The 13,917-nt window shown below is 37.1% G+C and overlaps 1 pseudogene; it reads right to left on the bottom strand.

Annotated features, from left to right (window-relative positions):
- Window positions 1-3,912: 3,912 nt before the first annotated feature.
- Window positions 3,913-5,678, bottom strand: LOC101149934 (mitochondrial import receptor subunit TOM40 homolog; annotated as a pseudogene).
- Window positions 5,679-13,917: the final 8,239 nt, after the last annotated feature.

Below are 13,917 nucleotides of genomic sequence, written 5' to 3' on the forward strand. Positions count from 1 at the left end.
GAATGCTGCCAGGACTGGGTCCTTTCCTTCAAGGCAGTGGGTTTCCTTCTGGCCCAGGGTGTATCTAGAAATGTCATCCCAGAGCTAGAGCCTGGAACAAGGGCCTCATGACCTCAAGGTGCCCTGTCCTTCTGTGGCAGAGCTGATAAGCAAGATGCAAGACAAACTCCTCCCAACTCTTCCCTCTCCTCAAGTGGAAGAAAGGGGTTTCTTTTGGATCCACAAGCTGTGCAGTCTCAGGTTAGGGGAGAGGTGATGCCAACATTCCCTTAGCTGCCCCAGCTGGTATCTCAGTATGTCCCATGCCACTTCAGTCCATTGTCTTTGGGCCTAGTTCAGCACTAGGACTCACCTATGAGGTGCAGTCCTTATGGCCTAGACTACCTTTCAAGTTTACTTAGACAACAAGAGCACTGTGGCCTTTGGTACTGAGGTTTGCGGGCAGTCAGGTTTGGACTGCTGGTATCAGTGATTGCCCTCTGGCTAAGGCTGGTTGACATGCCTTCTTTTGGGTGGACTTCAGCTTAGTTCGGTCAGGTTTTCCTTTTTGCTGCAACAAAATGGCACTGAGTTCAGTGCCTCACAGTTGCTCTGTTTTCCCTTCACCAGCACCAAGAGATGCTCTTGGCACCAAGCCATGCTGCTGGGGTCAGGGAGGGGTGGCATCGGAGACTCAGAACTGTTTTTCTGTCTTTTCAGTGTCTCTTTCAGTGATACGAGGTTAAAACCAGGTGCTGTGAGTGCTCACCTGATTTTTAGCTCTTATGAAGATGCTTTTTTCTGTGTAGTTGTTTGTTAACTTAGTATCCTTGTGGTAGGGGTAGGAGGATGATCTGTGGAGTTTTCTGTTCTGCCATCTTGTCTCACCTCCCTCCTAAAAAAATATTCTTAAATGAGATTGTAATGTTTATATGAACTTGCACGAAGACAGACATCTTGTGCTTGGATCCTGGGTCTCTTACCCGTTTTGTAACATTCTTCAACATACTTATAACTCTGTGCCTATGATTCCTTCTCTGTAAAATGAAGATAAGAATAGTGTCATAATGGATGTAAAACCTTTAAAACAGTACTAAACGCCATGTAAGATTAGGTGGTGGTATTGTTACTATTTATCTTATTTATATCATATTCTGTGGTGACCTGTCAGTATTTGCGAATACCTTTCAGTGATAGGAAATTAATTCTACTTCTTGATCCTAATTCTACTCCCTGTCTGTTCCTAATCTTGTTTTTCCTTTGCTTCCTCTTTTCTCATCTACTCATATTTTATGCCTTCCTACATGCTTTACATAACTTCTAGCCACCTTCAGTGTTTTTTTGGAATAAAGTAGTGTATGCATACATACATATAAATCTTTGTTCCTAGAATTTAGCACTGTTAGTGCATGGTCTTTATCTTGGATGTTCATATATTCTAGTTCCCAGAACAGTAACTTCTAGACCTTAATAAATTATTTATTGAATGAACAAAGGAATTAATTACTTTGAATTTGCGAGGTGTTGTATATGATTATTATTTTATTCCTAAATCTTATCATTCTTTAGACCAAAAGGATATCCAGTTTGACAGTGTTCTTTTTTAAGAATGATGCTTATAACTGAATATAATAGTTCCTATGGGATTCGGTCAACAGAGAGTAACAGAGTATTATTATGTTATTTTATTCTGTGTGTATTTGTCTATTACTGTACTTAAAATACCAAATGGGAGGGGCAGTATGACTTTGGACTCATTTGCCATAATATTGAAGTCAAATGTGTTGCTGTTAAATCAGCTTTCTTTACCCAATTCACATTTGTGCTTAAAAAAAAAAAGCATTACAAGACCTTGCATATTTCTGTTCAACTTATTTTTAACATTCATTTCATTATTGCAACATTTATTGTAAGTTGTATCAGTTTCATATTTCTTCATCTTCTATATATGGAGATTATGCCCCAGTTACATCTCTTTATCTGTAAGACTAGTAATATCAAAAAGGAAAATGAATTTCATGTCTTAAAATTTGTCCTTAGTAAATTCTATATTTTCTGTTGATTATCACTTTTAAAGGCCAAACCCTCTTTTTAGGAATTTTTCCTGAATCCCATCCAGGAATCACATGCTGTAGTTTGCTCTGATTTACTAGATTTGAAATCACCCTTTCCCATTTATGTGAAAATTAGATTTCTGTTTGTAGGGAAAAGAAAGAGAGCTCAGACTGTTACTGTGTCTATGTAGAAAGAGAAGACATAAGAAATTCCATTTTGACCTGTACCTTGAACAATTGCTTCACTGAGATGCTGTTAATTTGTAACTTTGCCCCAGCCACTTTGCCCCAGCCACTTTGCCCCAACATTGAGCTCACAAAAACATGTGTTGTATGGAATCAAGGTTTAAGAGATCTAGGGCTGTGCAGGACGTGCCTTGTTAACAAAATATTTATAAGCAGTATGCTTGGTAAAAGTCATCGCCATTCTCTAGTCTCGATAAACCAGGGGCACAGTGCACTGTGTGGAAAGCCACAGGGACCTCTGCCCTGGAAAGCCAGGTATTGTCCAAGGTTTCTCCCCATGTGATAGTCTGAAATATGGCCTCATGGGATGAGAAAGACTTGACCGTCCCCCAGCCTGACACCCGTGTAGGGTCTGTGCTGAGTTGGATTAGTAAAAGAGGAAAGCCTCTTGCAGTTGAGATAGAGGAAGGCCACTGTCTCCTGCCTGTCCCTGGGAACTGAATGTCTCGGTATAAAACCCGATTGTACATTTGTTCAGTTCTGAGAAAGGAGAAAAACTGCCCTATGGCGGGAGGCGAGACATGTTGGCAGCAGTGCTGCCTTGTTATTCTTTACTGCACTGAGATATTTGGGCAGAGAGAAACATAAATCTGGCCTACGTGCACATCCAGGCATAGTACCTCCCCTTGAACTTAATTATGACATAGATTCTTCTGCTCACATGTTTTTTTGCTGACCTTCTCCTTATTATCACCCTGCTCTCTTACCGCATTCCTCTTGCTGAGATAATGAAAATAATAATCAATAAAAACTGAGGGAACTCAGAGACTCGTGCTGGTGCAGATCCTTGGTATGCTGAGTGCTGGTCTCCTGGGCCCACTGTTGTTTCTCTATGCTTTGTCTCTGTGTCTTATTTCTTTTCTCAGTCTCTCATCCCACCCGATGAGATATCCCACAGGTGTGGAGTGGCAGGCCACCCCTTCAGTGTTCGCTAGTTTCAATGCTTACAATGCCTGTCATTTATCTGTAGCTCTTATACTTTTTATAAAAAGTAATTTTACACCAAAAGCCTTGAAATTTTTTTAGAGTAGTAGATTTGAACTCTCGTTATTATTTTATTCTACTGTTATCAGTAACCTCCCATGTTAACACTATTGTTTCTTTCTGTTTACTTTCAGCTGGTTGGTGGAGAATTTGAACTGGAGATGAACTTTATTATCCAGGATGCTGAGAGTATAATACGCATGACAGAGCTTTTAGAGCACTGTGATGTAACATGTCAAGCAGAAATAGGGAGCATGTTTACAGCCATTCTATGAAAAAGTGTTTGGAATGTACAGACTAGCACAGAAGTTGGGCTAATTAAACAAGTATTGCTGAAAATGAGTGCTGTAGATGACATGAGAGCAGGTATGGGGTTGTCTGTTAGGAAAGTATGACTTAAAAGTTTATAAAGTTTCACATACTTCTCTTTATATTCTATAGGTAATGTAGATTTGTTGACACTACTTTGATTTAAAATAAATGGAAATGTATGGAAATTTTACTATTTATATTAATGGAAAACCTGAAGAGTGAAAGAAGAAAAATATACTTACTATAGTAGACAAATATAATTACTAATGTTGTTTTCTAAATTTTAGAAAATCTCAGTACCACGGAGTGCTGTGAAATCTATCAGAAAAATAAACAGTATCTTTTTATGTAGTATTTCATTAAGCTTTTACATAATTAAAATGCCACAATAGGTATTACAGTTCTGTATAATGAGCATTTTATCAAATTCCCCTAGTTCTGTGCCCCTCAATCTGGCATATATGCAACTATGACAGGAGGTACTAAAAGCCTTAGATAAGCATGGTGTATCTTTTTTTCTTTCCCACGTATATTTTTTGTTGTTTTTTTTTTTTTCTGTTATATGTCCTGGTTCTTCCATAACTTATAAATTTGATTTATACCGAGGAGATGGGAAAGTGGGCGGGGCAGGGTGGACTGACCCGGGATGGGGAAGCTCCTCTCGCTGCCCCCTCGGGGCAGGCCTAGGCCCTTGGGAGGATGGGGACGCCAGGACACTCCTCCCTGAGGTTGTCTGGCCGCCTCTGCCCCTAGTGCTCAGAATCCTGCGTGCCCCTCAATTCCGGAATCCCTCCTGGGACCCCATGCCCACTGGGCACACTGCCCCTGGTACTCAGAATCCCGAAGCACCATTCGGTTCCAGAATCCCCTCCTCAGCTGCTGGGGTGGCGGGGTCCCTCCTTTCCGATGTCCCCCCCAACGCCTGAGGGGGGAGGGAAGGGAGGGGGGTCAGGTCTCCCCTCTGTGGCAGGGGGAGGTGGAGGTGGAGGTGGAGGTGGAATCGGAAGGGCGTGGAAGGCAGGGGCCAGGAGGGCTCAGCCGATGGTGAGTCCAAAGCCACACTGGAACTTGTTCTTGCGGTGATTCAGGAAGGCCCCAAGGGCCAGCGTCAGGGGCAGGAGCTGGAGCTTCTTCTCCAGCGTGGCACCCACGATCCAGTTGCTATCCACAGAGCCTTTGAAGAGGAGGTTGGCCTTGGGCAGGTCCAGCTGGTACCCGAAGGAGACGCTGGTATCCTGCATCCTTGTGCTGGCCTCAAAATCCACACCCACCTGCAACTGGTCACTGGCTTTGTGGTAGTATGTTGCGTGCATGCCCGCCTGGCTCAACGTTACCGTTGCCAACCAGTTAATTGTTCAATGTGTATTTCCCAGCTAGAGACATGACAGTGCCCTCGTCCCCAGGCCGCCGGTTGTAGACCAGCTCTCCGCCCAGGGCCAGGCAAGGCCTGATGCTCTGGAGGTAGTGGGCTTCGAGAATTCTTGAACCCACGAGGACGTCTGGGTTCCCCAGGGTGACGGCTGCTGTGAGTCAGAGCCCCGATACTCCCCGTCCACCTGCCAGTTCACAAACTTCGACTGCTGGGTCTGGATGGCCATCTTGGACCTGAGACCGGGGCCCAGCTGGTGAATGACCTGAGCGTTGAGACTGCCGCTGTTGTCCATGTCACCTACCAGTACAGGGAACGCCTCTGTGGGACTCAGCTGCTTTGTCCCCACATACGTGACCCCGAAGTGGTAGTTGGACTCCCTGATTGCGCTGAGGGCTACTGTGTGGTTCACCTGGAAACGGTTACTCAACCCTTTGTTGACTGTGAGCTTGACACCCTCCATCTGAATGGGAAACAGCTCCTTACACTTCCGGTGGCACTCCTGGAATGTGCCCGGGTTGGGCAGGCAGCCGCAGGCCCCATCCTCGGCGGCCCCTGAGGCGCTGGCGGTTGCAGCCCCGGGGGTCCGTTCCGAACCTCCACTCCTAGTGGTGCCGGCGCCCAGGCCGCCTCTCAGCGGCGGCAGCGTGAAGCCCGGCGGCGAGGGCGGAGGTGGTGGCCCTGCGGGCGGCGAGCTGGCGGCCAACATGTTCCCTATGGTCGCTGGCGGTGGCGCCTGCTCCCGGCCTGGGCTCCGCTCCCACCCGCTGCGCCACGCGCAACCGAACTCGCTGCCGCCGCCGCCACCACCGTCGCCAGCATGGTGTGTATCTTTTGGACATGTCCATTTTGGAAGAAACTTTTGTGTTAAAATAAACTAATATATTATGGGCTAGAACATAAAATTCACCAAGAATTTCAAGATAAAAATACTAATGTTTTGCTTGTTTGGGTTATTTCAAACAATAACTTTGAAATCTATAATTTTTTCACCACCAACCCTCTACCTCCTTGCATGCTCATTCTCCTGTGTGGCTAGATGCATTTCGGAAAAGTGTTTTGAATATTATTTCAGAGCAAGTATCATTCCAGAAAATAAGTTTAAAGTTTGAAATGTTTATTTTTTGTAACCCGTGAATCTTCAGCTTAAGTATCTTCTGACATAAAAGCATTTTCATAATTATAAAAGTGCTGATATTACTCTCCACAGTATTATATCTGATCCTGCAAAGTAGTTCAGATACCAGAGAATACTCTTAAACATTTTGACTTACGCATTTAATTATGTTTAAAATTTATGGAACAAGACATTAAATGAGAAAGAATGGAATGAAAAATGGGTTAAAAGAATGCAAAATTGCAAAAAGAATGCTTTGAATTTAAATATTTCCAAAAATTTGATTTTCTGAGAAAATATATTAAAAATCATATGTAATTACCTTCAGGGTGGCATGTATCTTTTTTTATAATAACTTAGTACCCCTGTATTGGGGACCGATGGCTAACTTGGTGAAAAATGAGATTCAGACATCTGTTTCTTAAAATACCTTTTTAATACAGATATATTAATAGTAGCATTTCTATAAATTCTAGAGTTACTTAATAGGAATTTATTAATATAGACTTATGTGTACACATGTTTTATAGAACATCATATGATCCTTCAATTCTTATATCTGAGTTTAAGCTCTTAATTTTTTTTTTTTTTTGTAAATTGCCTGCTACTCTATGGAGTGCAGTTTAGAGAATGAGCCAAAATTACATGCATAGTAGTTTACTAGTACATAATTCATCAACACTGAAATGTAAAAGTGACAGTGAGGGTGATCGTACCATAGAAGTTCATATTTTGACATTGCTATTATATAAAGCTCCTTAATTCTCCTATCTTTTTCTCAGTAATAATATTAATAACACAAAATTTTTCACTTTTTGTAATTTCTAGTATTTCCTTTCAAAAGAGCTTGATGATGGAAGGATATGAGAAAAGAGAATAAATGTCAGAAAAATACCTCTGTCTTGCTTTTTAACAGAGAAATTAAACTTTAAATATTATACTAAGGAAGAACCAGTAGCCACCAAAACACTTCTAACTGTTCACATCTGAATGTATTGTAGTATGTTAAGTTCAATGGGGTACTTTTTATTTAATAATGTAGTAAAAGTGTCACTGGAAGGTGGCTAAATTAAACATTTATAGCAAATTGATAAGAAAAGCTATATTGTTTGATAATAAAATGCTAGTTATATTGTATGATAATAAAACTGCCTGAACTAGTTGCTTACACACTAAAATCTGAAAGGTTAGTATAGGGTTTAACTCATTTGAAATAGTGTGTATGTGTGCATGCATGTGTATGTGTGTGTATGTGTATTTTTCTTCATGGCAAGCACTTAGAATTCTTTGACTACTTTGAAATTATTTATTGGCCACCTACAGAGTATTTTCTATATCTTCAGCCATTATGTTTGGAGTAGATTACATTCCTTACTCTTGAAGAACTCCGATGGCTAGACATGCAAATACAGCTTGTTTTATAACTGATACTGTAGATTTAGATACTCAAAACTATGGGGACACAATTGAAAAGAGAAACCAAGCTAGGTTGAAGTCCAGAAAAGCTTCACAGATGAGGAACATATTAGTCTGCTATTAAAGAATAATTGAGATTTTGTTGGAAGGAAGAATGATTTGGATAGAAGCAACGTGATGTATAGGAAGAGGAACTGTAAAAGAGCAAGTGGAATAGCCGGTATATTTAGATGTACTTTGGAATGTGGGGTTGGGTACTAGAGGAGGATAAAATCGAAAGGGTTTGTTGGAGCCATAGCATGTGGGAAGTCTTGTGTAACCTGAAGAAATTAAAATTTTATTCTGAATGCAGAAGATTTTTGACATGGAAGATCCATGTTGTATTTGAGAAAGGCCATTATCAGCAACGTGAAGGATCTGTTTGGGGAACAGATTAATTTTAAAGTCGTAATGGGTAATTATCTTTTATGTAGAATTTGGATAAAGTCTAGGAAAATGAATAAATCCATTCAGATGTTTCTTGAAGTCAGGTGAAATAATCAGCTACTTTCTCATTTATTCCTTAGAATGGCTACATTTTGTTTGATTGCTATTTTCAAGGGAGTCCTACATTATTCCTTTTCTGCTTATGAATGGATCTAAATCCTTTTTGGTTATAAATATCAGTGGTTATGTTTCTGAGTAATAAATGTCATGCTTCGCCTTTCTTGGTTTCAATGTTGTTAACATTATGAACATTATCTCTTAATGCTTGCATTTCTTCAATATTGATTCCATTAACATTCTCTAGCTCAGTCATTTTTTGCTTTAAAGATTCAATCTCCTTTAACCAAATGGATTGCTACTGAAAACCACTAGAATGAGTTGATCAACTTAACAATGTGTTGATCTGTAAGGATTGAAACCTCTGTAATTTTAGTATGCCAGTAATGCACAGTACAGCATACTTACCTATAAGAACATCAAACATTCATTGATTGCCATTCTATATGTTAGGCATTGTAAGTGTTTATATATATGTACTCATTTAATACTTGCAATACACTGAAATAAGACTGCCTGTGTTCAAGTTCTGGCTTCACCACCTACTATTCACCTTGTACTTTTGGTGTCTTCAACTATAAAATGAGGATAGGAATAGTGCCTATCCCATAGGATTTAATGAGAGAATCATATTTAAAGCCCTTTTATAATGGCTGGGTCAGAAATGTGAGCACAGAAATATGTGCGCTATTACTATCTTTTAAGCTCTATTATAAAATACTATATATGGATAACATGAGAGCGAGTTTTAAATAAGCATCTGAACTTCCAAACATAAATGGGGTTGAACTTCAAAGTGGTCATTTTGGGAGATTATATATTAATTTCAGTGGTACCTTCATTTTTCAATGATTACACATTTTTCTACTTCATGATTAGATTTACAGCTAAGGGAATGCTTCTGTAGAAGAAAACAACTATATTTCATAGTTACATCTTTTTAATTTTTTAAACTAAAAATGTACTGCTTTGCTCGATCAACTGCAGTATTTATCATACTTGACTATGACCAAGTTTTTTTATCCTTTTTCTTTTTAATTTGTATGCTATTTTCAAAGGTATACCAGAATTAGAGAGCAGGTTGTTATTTAAAATGTGAACTTTGTATAAATGTGTTCTGTATTTGCTGATTGCAAATGGTCCTTAAAGGTAGATAAAGTCTACTTGGTGGTAGGGTTTTGTTGGCAATTAATTTGTTTTTATGTATTTCTGAGATTTTAGATTGAAATACTAAAAGCTTCCATAGTCTTTTATTTCCTAGTTTAAATTTCTTATATTTACTTATAACTAAACCTTTTATATTTTTGTTTAGTTTTTATTTGACACATATTAAACTCCTTCTACCATACAGGGAAATAAGTTTTATTTTTATAGGAATATTTAATAGCCATTAGGTGTTTAGTTCTTTTTATCAGAGGATATGATACTATTCTCAGTTGTCTTTACAGTTTTTATGCTAGCAAAGGAGTTGGTTACTCTGCTCATTTTGTTGGCAACTGTTTTATAGTCACATCATCGAAGTCCAAAGGAAAATGTCTTCAGCATTGTGTGAAATATGATTTTCAACCACGTAAGGTAGGTAAAAGTAAATATTTTTATAACTCACTTGTTATGACAGAATTCTTAGCTATCCTTTTATGACCTCTGTAGTATTCTCTTTCACTGGATTTCCTATGCTTTTAATGGTTTTCTCTTATCCTTGTTTGCATTTTCTTTTTACTTTTATGTCTAATTTTTATCTTCTGTAAGGTCAGTGCTTTGATCTCTTGCGTGTATTTCTCTTACATTCTCTCATTATCTCAGTCTCATCTGTTCTATGGCATTCTTTCAATAGATACTTATTATTTACTGAGTATTGGACACCATTGTAGGCACTAGGGAGTTATAAATCTTTGCCTCTTTTTTAAAAAAGTTAAATGTTAAACCCCCAGATTAAGCAATGCACAGATAGTTTTCTTGGGGAGATTTACCTAATCCTAGTAGTTCTGAATCTTGTTTCCTAAGAGTGGAGGTTTTGTTAATTTCTGATGCTTTAATAATGCTGGCTTCAAGGAGTTGAATGTTGCTGTACTGTTAGTTTTGGCTCATAAAATATGTCTTTACTTAATATCCCAAATAATAGCAAAAACAAGGTCAAAACACATTTTAAAAACTGCTGTAAAGAGAAAATGCAGAGAAATGTGCAACTGTATAATTAGAATTATAAGAGATAATTCATTCATAATCGGGTGGCATTTTCTAGAGAGATTTTCCTGCCTGTGTACCAGACTCCATCTTTGTGTCAGAGTAACAAACCATCTGAAAGTCCAGATGAAAGAAAACAAGGACAGAGTGCATAGCAGTTCCCATCTCACATGTTTAAGGCTTTTTTGCCCTTCCAGGTTCAGGGTTCTTTCTTGGGTATATGACAGTGAGATTGTCAACGTTTTTTAGGGCACACTGCCTCCTCCTAACAGAAATATCGCCTTACCCTTTGTGATTAATGGTACAATCATAATAGATATGATGAATCCAAATGTGGTGAGGGGGAGGTCTTTATATCTTTTTCATATCTTTTTTGTTTGTTTTCTTGTAGCTTATGATCTGATGTGCGTCTTGTCATATACAGAAAAAAAATATTTTGGGTGGTATTTTCAAAAATTTGTTTAGATTTTATATGATTCTAATGAAAATATTTGTTTTATATTTAATGTCAGTAATTGTGGTTTCTATTAAAGAATATCAATTTAACAATAATTCATCAATATATACTTAGAAAATAGTTTAAAAAGCAATGATCTGAATAAATATATTCGTTCGTTATAATGGTGTATTCTTTCTTTTTTAATACAAATTGATTACTTTAATACCAATAACATTGCCTTTGCTCTGGAAATTCTGTTTTATTAAAACTAAGATAAGACCAAGATTGTTTGCTAAAATTGCCAAATTATTTTGAATTTCAGTGGAATTGATTAGAAGTACAGATTGTTGGTATTATAATTTTTCATGTTAGGATTGTGTGTTTTTAATGAATATTCTAGGTAACTTTCTCATCAGACAGTTTTAGGAAACAGTGGTTTAAAGAATATACATGCAAACAATTAGAGTGAAGTTATAACCAAATGAAATTGTCATTAGCCAATAAAAAGTGCTTTAACCCATTTGTTCTCACTTTTTCTATTTTGTGTTTTCTTCACTGTTTGCTTGTGGAAAACACATTCTCCTTTGTAAAGCTCTCAATATGCAATGATACTAAGGGTCTAGTTAGGAGCAGGGCCGGAGAATGATGTGGATTTTAAAAAGTCTTCTGTGAAGGTTCTCAAAAACCTTGAAAAGTCATAAGTATTTGCTTTTATTGTGTTTCATTATTCAAAATAAATTTATTCTCTTATTTCTTCCTTTCTTTAATTTCCCAAAGATGCCCTAGCTAAGTTGTTGTTATCCTTCCTAATAAGAGATTTATTGGCCTTTCAAAAAGAAATCTTTACATTAAAACTTTTGCTTTCCCAGCTGCACCACTTACCAGCTGTTAGAACTTGTGAAAATGGGTATAAACCATTAGCATGTTACCTAATGGTAATATGTGCTCTAGACATATTAGCTATTATTGATATCATCTGTACTTTTTTGTCTTCAATTTATTTCCATATCTTCAATTTGTAATACATATCTTGTGGATTCTTTATATGGATCTTTTTTTTCCTTATTCCTGGTTGTGTCCTTCTTTTATAAATTTCTTTTTGAGTCTCAAACTAAATGCAGACTTCACTATATATACATAATATCAGTATGCACAGCTAGTTTCCAAGTTTATTTTTATTTTCTTTAGTCAACATATATAAGGTCAAAAGTTAGGCTTTTTTTAACCATTGAAAAACTCACTTGTGTCTGTTATCTGTAGAGTACAGTTTGATGTACCAAGGAAAGAGAAAAATTACTTTTCTTATAAATAAGTACTCTGGTCTTAACTGAGATCAGTTCATTAATTCATCAGTGCATTCATTTATTTATTCATTTAATTTTATCATATATTATTGTTACAACCAAAAGCAAATCTTGATAAACTCCAAATCTGATTAATTTTTCTGTATTAATGATCTTAAGTTAATGGTACCCTTACCCACCTAAGTGAAAATTGGAAGCCATCTTAGACTCCCCTGTTGTATGTTAACACTTCCTATCAGTTCTGTTAGTTAATTCCCATCCTCATTTTAAAATTACTAATGACTTTGTCTTAGTTCAGCGGCTTATGGTGTCTTACCTCAACCTTTGCAGTGGTTTTTCAGTTTTATCTTTGTCCACACTTGCCTACCTATCTCACCTCCACATTGCTGCCAGGTATTTTCCTTAACTATGAAGCTGATCGTTTAACTTTCCTGCTCAAAATTATTTAGTTATACCACATTACGCAAAAAACAAAGGCCAGTTTCCTAAAGGTCTGTTTATAATCTGGTCTTTGCCTGTTTTTGTTTTTGTTTTTGTTTTTCCTTCTAAACCTACACACTGAAGAAAGTTTTGTCAAGCATCTGTGCTGTATCATATTAAGATTCCACCTGGAATGTTTTTTTTACCCCTGTCTACTGAACAATTCCTTTTCATCCTTCAAGCATAGTCTTATGGTTCATTTTATTCTTTTAGTGAATACTTCTATGATAGTCTTTCTTCTCTATTTGTCTTTCCTTCCCTGTTACTTATAGTAATTACTTTTATTACTCTCAAATCTGTATTTTAGATATTCTCTATTGTTCTCATAACTGTTTCTCTAGTGAAACTTCCTTGAGTGTGCGTATGTTGTCTGTCTTTATATATCCATGATCCAAGGTTGGGACAGGGTACTTGGCATAAAGTAGGCTCTTAGTACATTTTTTGAATGAATGAATGACTCTGAAAGGTAAATAATAATCAACTTTAGCATAAATGAACCTCATCATGAGGACATAGTAGATAAAATTAAAATAGTAGTTTAGTGAATAGTATGTTATTTATGGGTGCCAAATACATTGGGAACTTTTCTTCATAGTTTTCATACATTATCTGTTTATAATATTCACAAGGAATCCACAAAGTAGGCATTATTATTCCCCTTTTTCAGAGACGAAAATAGGTTCAGAGATACTAAGTAATTTGCCAAAAGCCATAGAGCTAGTAATTTGGGAACCCAATTCATGTCTTTAGGAAGTAAAATTTATCCTGCCCAGTACATTGAGTTATCTGAAGTAGTAAGAACTCAGTAAGTATTGTTTGAATGAGTACTTTTTTAATTGTAAGTACACCAATAAGTATGATAATACATCTAGTATTTATCTTAAAATTGTCTTTGGGCAGGAAATCTTTGCCTATATATAGGTATTTATTTGTGTCTCTTCTCTTTAGAAATGTAGGAAGAGAAACGAAGTGGAATAGGGCAACTTTACTACCAGGCTGCAGTTGGACAGCGCCTGTGTTCTTTTTTTTTTTTTTTTTTTTATTATACTTTAAGTTTTAGGGTACATGTTTACGTTGTGCAGGTTAGCTCCATGCTAGACAAACATTTACAATTACAAGCTAAATATCTTTTAGTATGTTCAGAAGTCATTGTATTTCTTTTTCGTGGTAAATTTGCTGTTTAGGCCACCTGTTCATGTTTCTAATGAATAGCTTTCCTTTTCTTGTTGATTTATAAGAGTTCCTAATAATTAAGGCAGGTTAACTTTGTCTATTATAAAAGTGGCATATCTTTCTCTGAAAAAAAAAGAAATGTAAAGTTTTCTTTACATTTTACTTTACTCTACTTTACATTTTACTCTAGAATATAAAGATTGTGTCTTCTGTGTTATTTAGATAGCATTCTGGTTGGATAGTTTCAAACTCAGAGAAGGTAATATGTGCAAACTTTAATTCTTATACATGTAAAATTCTATAAGATTTTCCTTAAA

Source organism: Gorilla gorilla, chromosome 15 (genome assembly GCF_029281585.2).
Source record: "Gorilla gorilla gorilla isolate KB3781 chromosome 15, NHGRI_mGorGor1-v2.1_pri, whole genome shotgun sequence".
In the NCBI taxonomy this organism is placed as follows: domain Eukaryota; kingdom Metazoa; phylum Chordata; class Mammalia; order Primates; family Hominidae; genus Gorilla; species Gorilla gorilla.